Source organism: Staurois parvus, unplaced genomic scaffold (assembly GCF_062004578.1).
Source record: "Staurois parvus isolate SC_StPar_1 unplaced genomic scaffold, SC_StPar_1.0 ptg001316l, whole genome shotgun sequence".
Lineage (NCBI taxonomy): Eukaryota > Metazoa > Chordata > Amphibia > Anura > Ranidae > Staurois > Staurois parvus.
The window spans coordinates 4118235-4139108 of NW_028319112.1; positions in this window are offsets into that span (position 1 = coordinate 4118235).

A 20874-nucleotide genomic window follows, 5' to 3' on the forward strand; every position below is an offset into this window, starting at 1 on the left:
GATAGGCCTTTAGTCTGTGAGGGAGACCCAGAAGAACTAGGGAGGGAGCCAGGAGATACAGGGGGGTCACTCACGTGCTCCACAGATCCTGAGGGATGTCCAGCCTGGTGATCCGAAGCAGAAAAGGAGGCCCTGACCCCTCTGCAGCTAAGGAGACCCTAGAACCTGCACCGGGCACCATCTTGTTTCCCTTGCCTGCCCCCTTCATCGCGGTGTGGGATCCACCCATGGACTTTCTGGACAGTAGGGTGGGCATAGGAAGAGCCCTCACTGCCTCCTCTAACGGGGCAGATGTCTGCGGGTGAGTGGTGGCCACCAATATCCCTCCTGGAGTACCGGGATCGTGCGGAGCGGTCAGGGAATCATCCACTCTGGCTGCCAGCACACGCTCTCTACTAGGGATAATTTAAACCGGAGCCAAGTAACTTACCAGCAAGTCTTTGAAGTGTGAGTGGAAACCAGAGTTGGAGCACAAAAATGCAAATTCCATGAAGAGAGTGTCCTGGCCGGGATTTGCCCCAACAACCCCAATGCTGCAAAGCAGAAGTGCTAACCACTAAGCCACATTGCTGCCTATGCAGAATTCCTCATATTCATACTTGTTTTAGACTCAGAAAGCATTGAAGCCAAATCAACAGAATGAGAACCAGGACTCTTAACATTCTCAAAGTAAAGGTCAGCAATGGTAGTTACCATACTTTTCTCATGAGAGACTCACTTGTAATCTTTATCGCAGGTGTAAAGACAGAACTATTTTTGTAGTTTTGTATAGAGGCTTCTTTTTTACTGTCTGTGTCCCAATGGGAGATTTCCCTTAATTTCCTGTCTCTGAAATGCAATAAGAAGTAGGATTAAATGTCATTAAATGTCACTAAAGTGGGAAGAAATCACCTCCCAGAGAGTTTCTTATTTTCTGTGTGAATCTGGTATCCAGGAAGGTAATATAAAGGAATTATTGAATTAGTTATTCTACCTGTGTGTGTTTTTTTTTTTCAAATACATAACTAGGATGTAGGAATAGGCACTGTCAATATGGGTAATGAATCCAAATTTGCATCCAGCAGCTATGTTAATGGGTATGTGCTCACAAAACTCTTAGGAAGGGGAACCTGTTGGTAGAAGCAGTATATGTATTAATAATATACCTAGTAATATTTAGTAAAACCTAAACATCACATCCAATGTCTGCAGTAGCTCTTCACGAACCCTTGCCTAGCAAACACAGGCATTTATAAAACTTTTCAAGCACTGATGGTTGAGGGATGCTCAGCAAGCTTCAGAAGCATGCTCTGAATGTCACCTGTCAAAGCACACAAACAGCCCAAGACAAATGTTTTGAGAATGACGAAAATATTAATTGACCTGCAAGGAAACGCATTCAGTCATCATTGTTTTGCACCAAAAGGTACTCACAGGCAAGAATATTGCTGCTACTAAGATTACACCTAAATAAACCATTTATCGGTTCATCAAGAACTTCAAGGAGAGGTTAAATTGTCATGAAGTAGGCTTTAGGGTGCCCAAAAAAATTCCAGCAAGTGCCAGGACCATCTCCTAAAGTTGATTCAGCTACGGGATCAGGGCACCACCAGCGCAGAGCTTGCTCAGGAATGGCAGCAGACAGGCAGGCATCTGCATGCACAGTGAGGTGAAGACTTTCTTTTGGAAAATGGCCTGGTGGACACTTCTCCCCAGGAAAAACATCAGACTGATTTTCTGCAAAAGGCACAGGGATTGGACTACTGAGGACTGGGATAAAGTCATTTTCTCTGATGAATCCCCTTTCTGATTTTTTGGGGCATCCGGAAAAAAACTTGCCCAGAGAAGAAAAGGTGAGTGCTACCATTAGTCATGTGTCATGCCAACAGTAAAGCGTCCTATGTCCATACATGTGCGGGGTTGCCACAGCCATGAATAAAGAATGATACAAAACATCCTCTGAGAGCAACTTCTCCCAAAAATCCAAGAACAGTTTGGTGGCGAACAATGCCTTTTCCAGCATGATGGAGCACCTTGCCATAGGGCAAAAGTGATAACTAAGTAACTTGGGGAACAAAACATTGAAATTTTGGGTCCAAGACCAGGAAACTCCCCAGACCTTAATCCCATTGAGAACTTGTGGTTAATCCTCATGAAATAAAACCCAACAAATTCTGACAAACTCCAAGCATTGATTATGTAAGAATGGGCTGCCATCAGTCAGGATGTGGACCAGAAGTTTATTGACAGCATACCAGGGTGAATTGCAGAGGTCTTGAAAAAGAAGGGTCAACACTGCAAATATTGACTCTGCATAAACTTGATGTGATTGTCAAAAAATGCCATTGACACTCATGAAATGCTTGTAATTATGCTTCAGTATACCATAGTAACACCTGACAAAAAGATCTAAAAACACTGAAGCAGCAGACTTTGTGAAATTTAATATTTGTGCCACTCTCAAAACTTTTGGCCAGGAGTGTACACTATATGGGTAATATTATGTGGAAATCCCTATAAAAGCCAGATCCATAAAGACACGGTTTGATGGGTTTGGCATGAAGGAACTCAACTGGTCTATACAGAACCCTGACGTCAGCCCTTTTCAACACATTTTGGATGAAGTGAAACATCGATTGTGAACTTCTCAACCAATTTCAGTAGCTGACCTCATAAATACTATTTTGCTCAATGGGTACAAATTGCCAAAACACAATTTAAAATCTGTCAAAAAGCCTTTGCAGAAGTGTGGAGGATGTTAAAGCCCCAAGAGGGAAGCAAGTGCAAATTACTAATGTCCAACGAGCTCATATGTGTCATTGTCAGGTGTCCACAAATGTTTGGACACATAGTATAGGTTAATCAGAATTGTAAAATATGCTTCAAAAAAGTTTCCGTTAATTCTAACACTTGTAGACCTTTTAACATGTTATTGAATAAGAGGCATATTCCCTTACAAATAAATAGGCTTACTAAAAATAGCATTACATAGAGAAATAATGATGTGCCAAGTGCAGTAAGCCAGATCATTTCGATTTTAATCTACTAAAGTCACATCAGTTGTGGTGATGTCTAATGTAGATTATTGCACTTTGCACATCAGCTTTGCCTTTCAGACAGCCTTATGGAATAAGTCCAATGACGTATCTTACTAGATTGGATCAGCTTCTGAAGTCTACATTAAAAGCTCTGACCTTTACCCTTTGAGAATATATTATGTCTGTTAAAGGATATGTCTATGTTTAATCATAAAAATAACTATCCTCCCTCTTGGCCCTCTGTATCTTTTTGGGTAAAAAATACTATCTGACACAGAAGTGGCTGTATACTGACCAGCAAGTCAGCAATTGGGTTTCCATAGAAAAGTAAGCAATGAGATATCTTCTTGGCACATGTGCCCTGTAGTCCCATAGGCTGTAATTAATTCCAGTCAACCTGTAAACCTATGGGGCTACAGATCAGCTGTTTCACAAGGACATCTCAGGGCTCATGTTTTTATCGAGTGGTTCCACCAGCAGCACATAAATCAGGCCATCCAGACATGGCCTTATAATCAAAAATCTCTTGCATTTGGCATCGATTGCTGTGATCTGGTAGTTCATAAACTTTCAGGAGTGATGACTACTTCAGCATAAAAGCATTTTTACTGTATGTGGACATTTTCTGACCAATTGGGAAATCTTATTCAAAGTGTATTTTTATCTGTCCTTTTTCTATGAGGGAACAAGATGGCACTGCTGTCACTGTCAGAAAAGTAAATTGCCGGGTTCCTGCCCTTGTGTCTTCTGTTCAAAGTTCAATTATTCTCTGGCCGATAAATGCCCATCTGTGGCCAGCCATAGTGCCAGATATAGGTTGTAAATTCAATGCCATTATCATTATTATTAATATGGTTGCTGCCTTTTAAATTGTACCGTTGTATTCCACAGTTGGGCAAATAATAAAATAAACATTCAAGGATTAACTTAATGTAGCAAACAAAGAAATAAATGCAGGAGGGCCCGTTCTGCAAATATGTTTCTGAGGGATTATATAAAATATAGTTTACCTGTGCTCTATTACGCCATAGCAAACCAAAATGAAGAGGCTTTTCTGTATTTCATTTCCCCTATTTTGTTTCTGTACAGTTTACCTTACTGGTATCCCTCTGCATGCAGAGACACGTGAAACAGCTGTTGGTGGAACTACCTCTGTACAATTTTAACTTTTCAAAATATTTTCCAAATAATGGTTTGCAGTCTTTATTTTAAAATCAATCTGTAAATTGTTCACATCTTTTTGATGTAATGACCATCTCAAACATCTACATTGATACAAACAGCCTTATTAGAGATGAAGCCTGGGTTCACGGTGAATTCACAGGATTTGCAAAGTTATGAATTACAAACTTTTGGCTGAAAGATGTACAGCTTTGTCTAAAATGTACAGAAATACAGAATAACCTATAAGGCAACCCAGAGTTTTTGCCCCAGTTAGTGGAGCACAAGAGGCAGCACAATTCTAAAAAGTGATGGGATCGCAACAGCTATATTTTTGATTGTGTGTTAGCCGTTAGGAAGACCTAAACATCCTGTGTAGGGAGAAAGACTTTTTTGCCATTGGTATCTTTCCCCCAGTGTCAGGTTTTCTCCGGGTCAATCAAATCAACTGTAGATCATCTCCTCTTTCATACTACATTGCTCACCAAAAAGAATCAAGATAAGCAAAACATAGTGCTTTATCGATCCAGAAGATAAATTATACTTCAGGATACACCTCTGCTAAATCCATTTAAGGGACACAAGCGTTATTTGACCAAACATAGTATATGTGAGGTCAAAAGCTCCAGGTGAGAGCACATCGGGTGTATTGGTGGTGGTTCACAATATTGAGAGAAGACTTGAGTCTATGGATGGAATATTCACAGATGGATGGTTCACAAGATGGTTCTGTGAAGGATTATGTAAATTAATGGGACTATTGTTTATGAAAGCATTACTTTATGTTTAGTAATTGTATTTATATTGTATAGGAGAAGATATATGATTGTAGGAATATGTTATATGCTGTGTATGGCCTCTAGGGGTCTCACTACTTAGATACTGGTACAACTGTGTTTTTGCCTCTCTTTGGTTGTAGTTCTTGAGATATACACATGTATAATGGCAGCTATGAGCACCTAATAAAATGTCTGCTACGAACTACAGTGTGTGAGCATCTGAGCAGGATCGACTAACAGAACAATGATATCACGGGGAAAAAATATTAGAGCTGGAAGCGCAGCACATTTTTGTATTTTATTAGAATAAATAGCCTCTTTAAATGGAAAGTCTGACCACTTATAGAATAGATAACCATTTTAAAGTGATTCTAAGGCCTCATGCACGCAGGACGTAAAAAGAAAAACTCTCCTAGAAGCTGTCCTCCAGACAGCAGCGTTTTGCAGAAAAAATGCCTGACACTTGTAAATGTAGCTAGTGCTTTTACAAGCATTTAGATGTGTTTACAAGCATCAAGCACTTGAGCGTTAATTAATTTAATTGGCCAGACTGGTTGTTAGGAAGTCGGTGGCCTAACAACCAGTGAGCCATTCCCACCCTGTCCATTCAGCTGTCAAACTGGCATTCCCAACCCACTGAAAGAAAACAAACTGTTGACATAATTGATCCTGTTGCTTATCCGCCATGAATGACAGCTCCTGGTTCCTACAGTAGAATGTAAACAAAGGGATGGGGTATCCTACATGAAAGTATTGACTAAATATGGATATGACCAGGCTGCATTCTTGAATAAGTGTCTGATATGTTTTTTGTGGATCCCTCCTTAAAACCCACACGGATGCAAAGGGATACATGCCTTTTTTCCATGGGTGGGGGGGAGGGTGTTTGCTTAGGGTCTTCTTTTGCAATGTTCCACTTTAAGCATCATTAAAATTGTTGCTTCCCACAAAAGAGATAATAATTTTTTTATGCTTTAATATATTTTCACCAGTATCAAGCTCCTTATGTCATCTGTTTGACAATCCATTAACCTAGAAAATGTCCATTATTGATTTGTATGATTCAGCTCCTATTGACTTCAATGGGGTCTGGATTCAATGCCCAAACTTCAGTATAGTTTGTTGAATTTACCTCAAACCAAACCCAGGTAAAGTAGGTGCATCGCTAGTAGATAGTATTTGCAAAAATATTTACTAAAATGAGTCTATGTTTATTATAATAAGTCAATCAAGCAAGTTTTCAAAACTAACTCATTTTTTTGCCTGCTGTCCCCTGAGAGCTCTGCTTAAGATTTTAGGATTTTGCCAATTCAGATTTACTAACAACTGATAAATCCAGCACATTACTGCTGCATACATATCATAGAGGATGATTGTGCCTCTGGGGCCTTTATACTCTTTCAAGTTTCGGCAAAATTTCATCCTGTCAACCTCTTTTCTTCTTCCCTCAAGGCATCACCCTGTTCAACACTTTATCTGCCAATCAATGCTTTTCTAAAAGATTGGAACTTGGTAAATAAGTTTAGAAATAAAATCCGCAGAGAAGGAATCAGCCAGGTATTGGAAGCAACATAACAGTTAATTTTTATTCTCATTACGGAGGTGCACTTCTTTTACATGATCACTTAAAATATAAATAGAATTCACCTTCTATAAATTCATGAGAAATATGAGTGATGACAATAAAACCAAGTTTGATAATCCTAGTCATTAGTGAAGTGCTTTTTTAATATGCGTTTTCGCATATTTACTCCTGCGAGACTTTATTTGGGTGGTAATACTTAGAGCAAATTCTATTCACCCGTAGCAGTGTCATTACAAACTTGAATGAGCAGCGTTATTGTAAATAAATAAAAACAATGTACCAGAACCAATTCTGACTGAGAAAATACTGTTCAATTAGCTCTAAGCTTTAGTTAAACTTTACTTTTTGCTTCTTTATTGATAAGGATAATACAAAAAAAAAAAGAACTAATTTGCTGTGTTTTTCCCAACCACAATGACGTAACCAATTCATTTAAATACATTTAGGTACTTTAACTTTGTTAGCATGAGAGAGAGCCAGGCTCTACATATTCTATACAGCAAAATTAATTGTTGTATAAAATGTAATACTGATCAAAAAGAAAAGAAGAAAGAGGAACAATATAATGTCAGACTCATTCCAGCATTAATTCATTAAATAAAGCATGGTGGTGCCTTAGAATTTAGAACACAAGTTAATTATAGATTTAAAGGGAAATTATGCACATAAAATTAATGTTTGAAAAAAGCAATGAGGATCATTTTTAGGAGGATATAGTCTGTTCTCTGCTGTATCCATTAGGCATTGCTATATGTGCCGTTTTCACACCAACTAGCTAGTAATTTAAAATGGACCTGAACTCAAAAAGTGAAGATTGCTGTCTTACTGAACTCAAAAAGTGAAGATTGCTGTCTTATAATGTAAGATAATAAGGTAATGTATAGAAGAATTATTTGTACCTAAGCAGTACCCTGAAAAATCTACCTTTTGCATTGAATTCCTCCTGAAAAACAGCAATGCACTTTCTGTGCCTAGGCTGTTCTGTAGCCTCATCGGGGCCACTGATAAGGCAGTATGGTGGCACTCCTGTACTGAGCCCAGGTCCCTGTTAGTTCAAAAGGGGGGCCCGGGCACCTGTTGAGCAGGAGAGACAGCTATACAGGCTTATTGAAGACACAGATTCTCTTGTGCCTCCTCTGCAGCTCTATGGGTTCCTTCTACGCTCCCTCCGCTGCATGAACACTGCACTGCACCCATGGTGTGGGTAAATCGCAGCACATCAGTGTGAAAGCAGGCTTATACTATTATGCCCAGTGTATTGCTTCACACTGACCTAAAGGTCTCTTCTTTCCTGCTGCTGGCAGGACCCTGGAGACTGGTAGCTGGGATAAGAGGTGGAGTGCAGTTGGTATCACTCTGCATGGGACAAGAGCCAGCACTACAGAGGAGATATCGGTACTGCGGCCCTCCTGTACTGAGCCCGGGTCCCTATTAGTTCAAAAGGGGGGCCTGGGCACCTGTTGAGTAGGAGAGATGGCTGTACTGGCTTTTTGTAGACATAGATTCTCTTGTGCCTCCTCTGCAGCTCTGCGGGTTCCTCCTACGCTCCCTCCATATGGCTATGCTGTTATATTATGTGTGCCCCCACTGCCAGGCCTGGAGCTTCTGTGTTCCCCTTTCTCCTGCAGTGCTGTTGGCTTCCCTCTTCTCCTCTCCTGCTAGCAGCTGCTGCGAACACATAGGGGATGTCTCAGGATAGAGGGTAGAGGAAACGGCCAGTAAATATATCATATTTACTGGCCCATTTATTTCCTGAATTAACACAGTGAGTTATCAGTACCAATCGCTCCATTTTCCATTCAGCACTGAAGCATAGTAAAATGTGTTTACTATGCTTCAGTTTGTAAATGAACAGGAAGCCTCAGAGCGCCTCCTATTCATTCATCTGTGCAGCTGAGGCTGTAGAGAAAGGGACACGATGAATCTCTGTCATTGGTCCTTTTCTCAGTTTCAAGTGTGAGTAATCAGAGGTCTCTTTGGATCCCTGATATTCCACCAACCCCTCCCCCCCCCCCCCAACAGGGCAATTTACAAAATTGTAAACATAAATAAAAAATACAATTCTTAAAAAAATGTAAAAATTATTTAACATTCTGAAAAATAATTCCCAAAAATAAGGACTAGTATACATGTGCTTTGCTCTCTATAATTTCTGCCAGGTAAATTGTATGGAGTCCCATGATTTCTAACAGCAGCCCTGAGCCTCATAACTATATACAGTATCTGCAGTATGAGATCACCTAAGGCCCTGCTGCCTCTAACTTCTAGTCTCACAAGATTTGGAGTGAGATTTGGTAATACCACTGCTGTGCTGCTCTGAACTCCCTGATTTTGCTTCATTATGTGACTTTGAACTTTCTCCACCACTTGTTGCTTCTTAGGCTGGGTATACACTAGTAAAATTTAATTCAACAGTTTTGTAAAAACATGCATTCATTCTTTTAATCATTAGGGTCATATTGACGTACATTTTTGTACACAGTGACAAGAACATTCGAAGGAGTAGGATGAAAATTTTGGTGGGTGACCTCACTAGACTGGTGCCCTCTGCTCCTCAACATGACGGCATGCTGCAGACTCGCTAATTGAATTCATTTAACCCCCTCAGTGCCTAAACATTCTTCAAGAACTACAGACCTGAAGAACAGGTTGGCAATTCTTGTATTCTTTTATCTTCTCTTCAACCACCCAAGTATTTGAGCATTCTAAGTATTTACATAAGAATGTTGGTGTGGGTTTTCAGTAGTGTATACCCAGCTTTAATTAAATCTTCACCAGTCAAGTCATTAAGTGGACAGCTCTGACCTATGGTAACAAAGCCCTTCCAAGATGGCCACCCTCAGACACAAACACAGTGCAGAACAAGGCATGGACAGTTGGTAGAGGGGAAAAATAAGCTGCAGGGAACCTACAGGCATTGCTAGTGCTCGTCCTTTCCTGTCCACAGAGCTTCCACACTACAGATCCTTTTCAGATTTGATGTATCATAAATGATTGCAATGTTTTGTTTTCATTTAAAATACAGGTTTCATCTTTTTTTATTGCTCCTCAGTGCTGCTGATCTCCAGCCTCTCTCACCCCCTTCTATCCACATGTACTCACTCCAGCATAGACTGCACAACATTGCTGTACCCATGGAAAGGTTAGCTGTGAATGACCGGTCTTGGATGCAGCTTTAATGATTACATGTGAGCAACCTCCCATTGTTTTCAGTGGGCCTTTCATCCAAAGCTAATCACTGGGAACACCTGCTGGGTCTCCTGCATATAATGGCTAACAGCCCCATGTGCAATTGTTAATTGGGCCTTATTCATTTATTTAAAACCTTTATCCCAAAAGGAAAAATAATGTTTCTGTGATTGCATGAAATTGAGTTAAACTTTATTGTTCTTCTATAGATAGAGTGGAGAAGTGAGTGTAGCCTCCTTATACAAGAAGTATGTTACTTGTTGGATCACCAGGTGAAAAATGAAAGAAAAAGAAGCTCCAAAAAATTATGCAGCCACCACATCCAAGGGTTCATGAGCTACAATATATTCATTTTTTTTGTTTTTGTGTTTTGAGACACTTTAGGTATGCAGGCAAATTCCAGGCAATTGGCCCACATTTAGCCAATAATGGAGAACATGTGGGCTGACACTACCCTGAAAACACAGCAGACAATAGAATTCTTCCACAGAAGATCTTCCCTCTCCATATATTAAAATTGCCACAGCTGTATTGGTGGGGTTTTACCTTGTCAGTGAAAAATGGCACCCAACTGATCAACTTACTGGGCCTTATTTCGTTGGGATATCTGTCCTGTTAAGTTGGTTGCCCACAGTGCATCTGTGGTTTGTAGTAGTTTTGGTTTGTCAACTGCCAAGTCAAGTTATTAGCCTGTTGTTAATAATAGTTGGATTAGATTTCTTGAATGAATCAATAAAGTTGTGGCCTTAACCCTCCAGTGAAGAACAGTTTTGGTGCTTATTTTGGGGAACTTTGGTGTCCATTTTGGACAGCAAAACTATGGTTTGCTATGGGTATTTATTTTGTTTAAAATACTTATGCCTATGCATCCCAACAGTCAAGCATTACCAACAGAGATGTTCACAACGGACAAATTTGTTTTGTTTCGGGTTCGTTCATTAATTTAATAAATTCATTTAGTCATATTTGTTATGTTAAAATTATTTGTTTCAGAATTTGCTTCCTATATTAAGATTATTTTCATATATTCCTTATATTCAAATCAATTTGAAATTTGAATTTTAAAATTCCAATTTCATAAGACGACTATATTCCTTCTATTTTATTCTATTCTAATCTATTTTAATCTATTATATTTTTTCTATTCTATTCTATTCTACTCTATTCTATTCCATTATTTTATTTTATATTATATTCTTTCCTATCCTATTCTTTTCTATTCCATTCTATAAAGAAGTAGGAATCATCATCTTATTTCACTGTTATAACTTACTGTATTTATTGCAACATGTTTCCATTTTGAACTCTAATTCATTTTAAAATTAAACTTTGGATAATTTGTTTTGTTATAATTTACTGTATTTCGGATTAGTTGAAATTCGCTACTATTGTGATTCGGAAGTTCGGATAAATCCAAATCTCCAAATAACAAAAATTTCAACCGAATTTCGATTCGTAACGAAACAAATCTCACATGTCTAATTACCAACATTTCTAGTTTTACTCAAGGGACATGCAATCAAGGGAAGAACCACAGTATATTAAAAAAAAAAACAAAAGTAAACATTTTGTTTTAGGTTTAGCTGTCCTTTAATAGTTCTGCATAGTTGTGTAAATGTTTCTCCAGTGACAGTAACAGATGCTCTACAGGCCTGCATCAAATCAGACAAAGCAAGCAGTGTCACAGGAAGCCTGTTTGTCACATGTCCCAAACCATTTCTTTAATCTCTTGTCCTCTTAATCAGTTCATATTTATCCTTCAAAGCTCTCCTCCTCCATCTAATAGAAAAAAGTGCCCTAAATAATCTGTCATTTCCATTTATCTCTATAGTTTTTTTTTTTTTTCATTTTTGGTTCATTTTATATTTGCGCTTCAGGCAAACTTAGCATATGCTTTACTTCAACCTAATGTTCCCTTAATGGAGAATAATGCATTAAATACTACTTTTAATACTAATGTCAGATTAATACAGATATAATCCATTCTGTGATTTCTCTCCTAGCATTGTAAGGGATAAAAGACCTTCTGGCTGTATATTAGTACATTGCAAGTTAAAGTAAAGGCTTTTTTTTGCTGTTAAATCACAGGGTCACAAACTGACTGAATCTGTTTTAGTTTAGCAGTGGTTAATCTCTTAAAATGGACTAATATTTATTTCACTGCGGCAGCAGAGCTGGAGAAATTGAGCACTATAAGTGAGGAATGTCATATCTGTACGTATTAAGGAGCTGTTATGTGCAGGTTGTGCTTGGTGATTTTTAAAAGGGATTTCCAGGATATTAAAGAGGAAAAAAAATGCCCGCTGCTCTCATCTCTTTCCTACACTTCACTATAAGCAACCCTCATTTATTTGGGAGACTAATGCTGACCCCATTACATAATACAGTATATACTCTCTTTTTATATGTACATTGTCTTAAAATATATTTTTTTGATTGACAGGCAACTAGCACTTTTACATTGGAAAAATGCATGTTTTTCTATAAGGCTCATTTACACCAGCAGCATTGGACTCTGTTGCTCAATGCAGTTCCAACGCAAAGACAACGCAAATAGCCTTATGCTATGTGGCTTCAGTTAATATCAATGTGCTGTTGAATTTTAAGGCCAAAAGACATCCATCAAAATATACAATAGCTGAGCAGTATGAATACAGACTGCAAGAAACTATGTGTCTTGTTCTTGGCAGAATTGTGTGGTTGGATGGGTGTCAAACTTCCAGATGGCTCAGATATGGCTGTTAGTGTGGGTGGTCAACTGAAGGTGGCCATACACTTTTCAACTATTCTTACCACTTTTGATCAAACAGTATGATCGAAAGGGGTTGCCTAAATCCAAACTATCTTCCATCTTTGTCTAACTGCATTTGAATAATCAACTAGACTATTAAAATCATCATTTCAAACCAGATTAAAAAAAAAAACTTTGGCAATTTTGATAAAAGTGATCTGATTTTTCTACTGTATATGATCAAGACAATTGGATCCATCTTCTTTAGGTTGGTAGAGGCCACTAAATTCTTAAATCAATCATTCTGGATTTAAATTCCAAAATTATCAAAAATGGTTGACATTGCAAGAAAGTTGCCATGCTCATGACCTGTTTTACTATCTGGATGGTGCTGCCAGATCTGCACTTGTGTGGGGGTAATCCAAGTCCTGAGCTTTGGCATGATTTTTGGTAGCTGAGTAACTTCATAATGACCTATATGACCATCATGTAATTAAGTATTTTTCACAAGTCATCTTGAAGTGAACCTTTCATACAAATACAGGTGCTAAATTATTAGCAAGGACTAAGGGGAGGCCCCTACAGGTGTCTGCTTGAGCCATGTCTTTGGGGGGGGGGGGGAGTTGGAGTATGCCTCTTGTACTATATTCATATTGTTGCACTTTATAGTTCTATTAATTTCTGTATCAAGTGACTTTTTGTCAAAGTGCATAAAAAAGTCCGCTTGCAGACTCTAAAAAACATGTAGATGTGACATTGGTTGTAATTAGAGATGAGCGAATCGAACCAGGCGAAGTGGAATTAGTTTCGAATTTCAGGAAAAATTCGATTCGCGTCGAATCTGAATATTAGCATACTTCGGGTGCGCGAAACAGATTTTTCACAGTTCTCTGACAGTTCCTTCACATGTACAGCGGTTGAAACATTGTATCTATTTGTTTCCATTTAGGATACAGATGTTTTTATTCGGAAACAGATACAATGTTTCAACCGCTGTAAATGTGAAGGAACTGTCAGAGAACTGTCAGAAATAGCGGAGCTCTCTGCAGATACACTTTTTGCTGTACTGGAATACTTCTTCTTTTCATTCTTCTTTTCATTCTTCTCATTCTTCTTTTCATTCTTCTTTTTATTCTTCTTCTCATTCTTCTTTTCATTCTTCTTCTTCTTTTCATTCTTCTTTTCATTCTTCTTTTCTTCTTCATGAAAAGAAGAATGAGAAGAAGAATGAAAAGAAGAATGAAAAGAAGAATGAGAAGAATGAAAAGAAGAATGAAAAGAAGAAGAAGAATGAAAAGAAGAATGAGAAGAAGAATGAAAAGAAGAATGAGAAGAAGAATGAGAAGAATGAAAAGAAGAATGAGAAGAATGAAAAGAAGAATGAAAAGAAGAAGAAGAAAATGAAAAGAAGAAGAAGAATGAAAAGAAGAATGAAAAGAAGAAGAAGAAGAATATTTTCATTCTTCTCATTCTTCTTTTCATTCTTCTTCTTCTTTTCATCCTCAGAAGAAGAAGAAGAGGATGAGGATGAAGAAGAAGAAGAAGTAGGATGAAAATAAGAAGAATTCCAAGCCGGCAAAAAGTGTATCTGCAGAGCTCCGCTAAGTGTATCTGCAGAGCTCCGCTAAGAAATAGCGGAGCTCTGCAGATACACTTTTTGCCGGCTTGAAATTCTCCTTCTTCTCATCCTTCTTCTTCTTCTCATCCTTCTTCTTCTTCTCATCCTTCTCCTTCTTCTCATCCTTCTTCTTCTTCTCATCCTTCTTCTTCTTCTTCTCATCCTTCTTCTTCTTCTCATCCTTCTCCTTCTTCTCATCCTTCTTCTTCTTCTCATCCTTCTTCTTCTCATCCTTCTCCTTCTTCTCATCCTTCTTCTCATCCTTCTCCTTCTTCTCATCCTTCTTCTCATCCTTCTCCTTCTTCTCATCCTTCTCCTTCTTCTCATCCTTCTCCTTCTTCTCATCCTTCTCCTTCTTCTTCTTCTCATCCTTCTCCTTCTTCTCATCCTTCTCCTTCTTCTCATCCTTCTCCTTCTTCTCATCCTTCTCCTTCTCCTTCTCCTTCTTCTCATCCTTCTTCTTCTTCTCCTTCTTCTCATCCTTCTCCTTCTCCTTCTTCTCATCCTTCTCCTTCTCCTTCTTCTCATCCTTCTCCTTCTCCTTCTCCTTCCTCATCTCCAAGGGCATTTAAATTAAAGGTACAGTGTTCTGCACTAATTTAAAGGCTCTCTGAAGCCTAGAAACCCTTTTTATAAGTTAAATTCGTAGCGAATAAATTCGCATCGAATCAAATTTCTTCCTCAAATTCGGCGAATCAGCCGAATCGAATTTTTGAATAATTCGCTCATCTCTAGTTGTAGAAGAAGAAGAATGAAAAGAAGAAGAAGAAGAATGAATGAAAAGAAGAATGAAAAGAAGAAGAATGAAAAGAAGAATGAGAAGAAGAATGAAAAGAAGAATGAAAAGAAGAATGAGAAGAAGAATGAGAAGAATGAAAAGAAGAATGAAAAGAAGAAGAAGAAGAATGAAAAGAAGAAGAAGAATGAAAAGAAGAATGAAAAGAAGAAGAAGAAGAATCTTTTCATTCTTCTCATTCTTCTTTTCATTCTTCTTCTTCTTTTCATTCTTCTTCTTCTTTTCATTCTTCTTTTCATTCTTCTTCTTCTTCTTTTCATTCTTCTTCTTCTTCTGAGGATGAGGATGAAGAAGAAGAAGAAGAAGTAGGATGAAAATAAGAAGAATTCCAAGCCGGCAAAAAGTGTATCTGCAGAGCTCCGCTAAGTGTATCTGCAGAGCTCTGCTAAGTGTATCTGCAGAGCTCAGCGGTTGAAACATTGTATCTATTTGTTTCCATTTATGGAAACAAATAGATACAATGTTTCAACCGCTGTAAATGTGAATGTCAGAGAACTGTCAGAAATAGAGGAGCTCTGCAGATACACTTAGCGGAGCTCTGCAGATACACTTTTGCCGGTTTGGAATTCTTCTTATTTTCATCCTTCTTCTTCTTCTTCTTCTTCTTCATCCTCATCCTCGGAAGAAGAAGAAGAGGATGAGGATGAAGAAGAAGAAGAAGTAGGATGAAAATAAGAAGAATTCCAAGCCGGCAAAAAGTGTATCTGCAGAGCTCCTCTATTTCTGACAGTTCTCTGACATAGAACTGTCAGAAATAGAGGAGCTCTGCAGATACACTTTTTGGCGGCTTGGAATTCTTCTTATTTTCATCCTACTTCTTCTTCTTCTTCTTCTTCATCCTCATCCTCATCCTCTTCTTCTTCTTCTGAGGATGAGGATGAGGATGAAGAAGAAGAAGAAGAAGAAGTAGGATGAAAATAAGAAGAATTCCAAGCCGGCAAAAAGTGCATCTGCAGAGCTCCTCTAAGTGTATCTGCAGAATAGAGGAGCTCTGCAGATACACTTTTTGCCGGCTTGGAATTCTTCTTATTTTTATCCTACTTCTTCTTCTTCTTCTTCTTCCTCTTCATCCTCATCCTCTTCTTCTTCTTCTGAGGATGAGGATGAAGAAGAAGAAGAAGAAGTAGGATGAAAATAAGAAGAATTCCAAGCCGGCAAAAAGTGTATCTGCAGAGCTCCGCTAAGTGTATCTGCAGAGCTCCGCTATTTCTGACAGTTCTTTGACATTCACTCCATACAGCGGTTGAAACATTGTATCTATTTGTTTCCATTTATGGAAACAAATAGATACAATGTTTCAACCGCTGTATGGAGTGAATGTCAGAGAACTGTCAGAAATAGCGGAGCTCCGCTATTTCTGACAGTTCTCTGACATTCACTCCATACAGCGGTTGAAACATTGTATCTATTTGTTTCCATAAATGGAAACAAATAGATACAATGTTTCAACCGCTGTATGGAGTGAATGTCAGAGAACTGTCAGAAATAGGCTATTTCTGACAGTTCTCTGACATTCACTCCATACAGCGGTTGAGAAGTGAATGTCAGAGAACTGTCAGAAATAGCGGAGCTCTGCAGATACACTTTTTGCCGGCTTGGAATTCTTCTTATTTTCATCCTACTTCTTCTCTCTCTTTCTTCTTCTTCTTCATCCTCATCCTCATCTTCTTCTTCTTCTTCTGAGGATGAGGATGAGGATGAAGAAGAAGAAGAAGAAGAAGTAGGATGAAAATAAGAAGAATTCCAAGCCGGCAAAAAGTGTATCTGCAGAGCTCCTCTAAGTGTATCTGCAGAGCTCCGCTAAGTGTATCTGCAGAATAGAGGAGCTCTGCAGATACACTTTTTGCCGGCTTGGAATTCTTCTTATTTTCATCCTACTTCTTCTTCTTCTTCTTCTTCCTCTTCATCCTCATCCTCATCCTCTTCTTCTTCTTCTGAGGATGAGGATGAGGATGAAGAAGAAGAAGAAGAAGAAGTAGGATGAAAATAAGAAGAATTCCAAGCCGGCAAAAAGTGTATCTGCAGAGCTCCGCTAAGTGTATCTGCAGAGCTCCGCTAAGTGTATCTGCAGAGCTCAGCGGTTGAAACATTGTATCTATTTGTTTCCATTTATGGAAACAAATAGATACAATGTTTCAACCGCTGTAAATGTGAATGTCAGAGAACTGTCAGAAATAGAGGAGCTCTGCAGATACACTTAGCGGAGCTCTGCAGATACACTTTTTGCCGGTTTGGAATTCTTCTTATTTTCATCCTACTTCTTCTTCTTCTTCTTCTTCTTCATCCTCATCCTCATCCTCAGAAGAAGAAGAAGAGGATGAGGATGAAGAAGAAGAAGAAGAAGTAGGATGAAAATAAGAAGAATTCCAAGCCGGCAAAAAGTGTATCTGCAGAGCTCCGCTAAGTGTATCTGCAGAGCTCCGCTAAGAAATAGCGGAGCTCTGCAGATACACTTTTTGCCGGCTTGAAATTCTCCTTCTTCTCATCCTTCTTCTTCTTCTCATCCTTCTTCTTCTTCTCATCCTTCTCCTTCTTCTCATCCTTCTTCTTCTTCTCATCCTTCTTCTTCTTCTCATCCTTCTTCTTCTTCTCATCCTTCTCCTTCTTCTCATCCTTCTTCTTCTTCTCATCCTTCTTCTTCTCATCCTTCTCCTTCTTCTCATCCTTCTTCTCATCCTTCTCCTTCTTCTCATCCTTCTTCTCATCCTTCTCCTTCTTCTTATCCTTCTCCTTCTTCTCATCCTTCTCCTTCTTCTCATCCTTCTCCTTCTTCTCATCCTTCTCCTTCTTCTTCTTCTCATCCTTCTCCTTCTCCTTCTTCTCATCCTTCTCCTTCTTCTCATCCTTCTCCTTCTTCTCATCCTTCTTCTCCTTCTCCTTCTTCTCATCCTTCTCCTTCTTCTCATCCTTCTCCTTCTTCTCATCCTTCTCCTTCTCCTTCTTCTCATCCTTCTCCTTCTCCTTCTTCTCATCCTTCTCCTTCTCCTTCCTCATCTCCAAGGGCATTTAAATTAAAGGTACAGTGTTCTGCACTAATTTAAAGGCTCTCTGAAGCCTAGAAACCCTTTTTATAAGTTAAATTCGTAGCGAATAAATTCGCATCGAATCGAATTTCTTCCTCAAATTCGGTGAATCAGCCGAATCGAATTTTTGAATAATTCGCTCATCTCTAGTTGTAATGGCACAGCTTTCTGGGTATAGGGGGCAGCACTGTCATGTAGGGAAAAAGTTCTTGACCCTATGTAAGCAGGAAGCACAGCTAATTTTTTCTTTGAATTTTCATAGGCAAACAAAACAGCAGGAGAGTCAAGAAAAGGAATTATAAGTATTGTAGGGAACCTTTAAAGCCCAGTTCATAACAAACATGTTATGTGACGAACACGGCGTCAGACCCCCAACCCTTCTCACCAACTTGTGACCGAAGGACTAGCCAATCTAAAACCGTGCTGTCACATGCGTAACAATGCCACGCTCAGCTGCACCCCGCACAAAGATTTTCCAGATCACTGGACCACAACCTATGTGCCTCAGCCTGAGAGCGATTGTTACTGGGTCAGGTTAATTATGCAATTAACCCTTCACACTGCCACCACCTCCTTTTTGTACAGAGAAAGAGGAAACTCACCAATCTTAGCAGTAACACTATGATGTTTGAATAAGCGTCTGTATACACACTGTCACCGCAGGCAGATGTATGCAGAAGTTTAAAAACACACAGTAGCGCTCTTCAGAGACAGGGATTCTTAGTTTGCATTAAAGAGCTTTAGAAACAGTTCAACACTTTTCAGATAATAGAATTTTTTACTAAAAAGGTCAAAATGGTGCAATAAAAATATTTACAGAAAAAGATGTATCCAACATACAGAATATATATAAAAATACAGAGAGCAATACCACAACAGAGAGATAACAGAAAGAAGTTTAGAGAGGTAGAATACTTGCCGTCAGCCTTGGTTTAAGCAGATCAAGGTCCTGAACAAAAGGGTACCGTTCTCCCAAGTTGGTTCCTGATGTTAAAAGGGGAGAATTCTTCATCTTTCTTCTCCAGGCCTGACAGCCTATTTTGTAGTCCTCCAGCAGGGGGCATCTACTGAAGCCAAGGGCCAATCGCCTCATTTGGGGAGGGGGGGGTTAGGCGGAGACCCAGGCTAGAACCAAAATCCCTGCCAAGTTATACCAGGGTCAATAACTTTCCCTAGGGACATGTCGCATCCTATCCACTGGCAGGATAATATACAGAACGATATTCTGAACGTCCAGACATCACATATTACATATCTGGCTGTGACGGTTAAAGAGATATCGCTTTCTGCTCTCGGTTAGACGTAATCTAGGGGTGTAAGGTATTAGGTGACTTGTATTAAAATGACCTCTCTGAATATATATCTTGTTTCACGGTATGTATTACCTACAAGAAATTACGAAATTGTATGAAAAAGTGTTTTCACATGGGATGCAGGTTTTACTGCTATTTCGGAATGCGTTTGAAGTCCAGTGACTGACGGGTTGATAGCTTTACGATCAGCTTCAGAGCAAGAATTTGCCAGACACACTGGAATCAGCTAATTGGGTTTACAACCGTGAAGGATATCCAGCTGTGTCCTGTGCATTCCTGAACCCAGCACACAAGGGCCACGTGTCACTCAACAGAGAGGGAGGGAGGAGCTGATTTGGAGTGAGAAATTATACAAGATGGAAGGCTCTTTACCAAAATGGAGGTTCGCGTCCATATTTGTACGTACAATTGCTACATGTTATACTTACCTGTTCTGTGTTATAGCTTTGCACAGAGCAGTCACGATCCTCCTTTTCCCTGGTTCCCCGCCAGGGCTCGCCCCCCTGCTGAGTGCCCCCAGAACAAGCCACTTCCTCTGGGGGCACTCACGCTTGCTCGCTCCTTAGCTCCTCTGTATGTCCATAAGACACACAGAACAGGACTCAGCCTTGTACCCAGATCCCTCATAACTGGCTCTGATTGACAGCAGCGGGAGCCAATGGCTCCCACTGCTGTATCTAAGCCAATTATGAGTGAGAGATGAGGGAGACTTGGCTCTCATGCACATCAAGATGGGTCGAGATTGGGCTCAGGCACTGTATGTATATGGGGGGGGTGAGTCTGTGGGGGAATCTGTGTGCAGAACCTTCTGCCTTTGTAACCACTTTAAGGTGCAATGTAACCTGGTCTCAAGTGAACCCCTTCATCCCCAAATTTCCCCCCATCCCCTGACCGCGTGTTGGGGTTTTTCTCTCCCAGCATCAGCTGTCAAATTGGAAATCAAGAAGGCTATGTAGGTGAAGCCCACACAGTCTTGTCATTAATTCACATAGGTCTGTGAATGAATAAACTACAAACCCTGTCTGCCACCAGACAGATATGTAGTTCTTAATGGAACACAAGTCTGGTGGACATACTAGTAGTTCATTTGACTTTTTGCTATAAAACATATCCAATCATTTTTTTTTTATTTCCTCATAAATTTAGGGCAAAATGTATTTTTCAACGTTAATAAAAAGTCCCAATAAGTGTATATTAATTGGTTTACGTGAAAGTTATAGCATCTGCAAATGGTGGTTTATATACTTGAATTTATATTTATTTTTTTTTATACTTGTGTAACGGAACCCAGACCGCACTGAGTTTTTCCGTTATAGCACAACTTCCCCTGTCCGAACACCATCCACTGACCACACCCTTGAAATCCCTCAGGAAAAAGACAGCACCCAGCTCTTAAAACAGAAAGCCAACTCTTTATTTTAACACAAAACACAGAATATATACAGAGGGCGGGGAAACACAACCAGGAACAGGAAATACATCATCAGCTTGCCCTATCAGTGGGAAGGGCTACAGGGAACCACCCCAACCAACCCAAGACACAGAACAATGGGATGCAGCCATGCGGCAAAGGACATTGACCAACCCCCACACCAATACAGAAACAGTACATCCCATAATAGTTTGCTGGACAGGAAGGCACAGCACCATGGGGGGGAGCAC